Below are 920 nucleotides of genomic sequence, written 5' to 3' on the forward strand. Positions count from 1 at the left end.
GGCGCGGGGCCGGTCCGAGTGTGCGCGGGGAGCGCGGGGAGGGGGCGGCTCAGCCGCGGCGTCGCCGTGGAAACGCGCGGGGCCGCATCCGCAGGGCCGCGCTCAGCCCCGCCGCAGCTTTTCGGGGGGATGCGGAAAGGGGGGCGTCGTCATGGCAACAGCGGGAGCCCCCCGGACCGGCCGGGCAGCCCCGGGCCGCGGCGCCAGGGTTAGACGGGACGGGAGAGCACAGAGCCGCGGGGTGATGCTTCGCTGAGGCGCGGGTGCTGCGGGTGGGCTGGAGCCCCTCTGCTCTGGAGCCGGGCTGGGAGACTGGAGGTGCTCACCTGGAGAGGAGAGGGCTCCAGGGAGACTTGAGAGCCCCTTCCAGGGCCTAAAGGGGCTCCAGAAGAGCTGGAGAGGGACTGGGGACAAGGGATGGAGGGGCAGGACACAGGGAATGGATTCCCACTGCCAGCAGGCAGACTTAGATGGGGTACTGGGAAGGAATGAGGATGGTGAGGCCCTGGCACAGGGTGCCCAGAGAAACTGTGGCTGCCTCTGGATCCCTGGAAGTGTCCAAGGCCTGGCTGGAGGGGGCTTGGAACACCCTGGGAATGGTGGAATGTGTCCCTGCCCATGCCAGAGGGTGGAATGGGATGAGCCTTTAAGGTCCCTCCCAATCCAATCCATTCTAAGATTGTGTGATTAACCAAACACCCCTCTGAGAGGAATCAGACAAGATCAGTTGGGGACGTGACCTTCACAGCAGTCAAGGAGACCATAGCAGCTCCCCAGCCCTTGTCTGGCTTCAGTACCAGGGCAGAATCCACTCCCCAGCACTCCAACCACAGCCCCAAAGAAGGACCAGAGGATGTTAATGTGACATCCCCAAGATCCCTGGGAAGTGAAAGGATCATTCTGACTGGTCCTGTAGTGGA

The sequence above is a fragment of the Lonchura striata genome, chromosome 17, assembly GCF_046129695.1.
Source record: "Lonchura striata isolate bLonStr1 chromosome 17, bLonStr1.mat, whole genome shotgun sequence".
NCBI classification, from domain to species: Eukaryota; Metazoa; Chordata; class Aves; order Passeriformes; family Estrildidae; genus Lonchura; species Lonchura striata.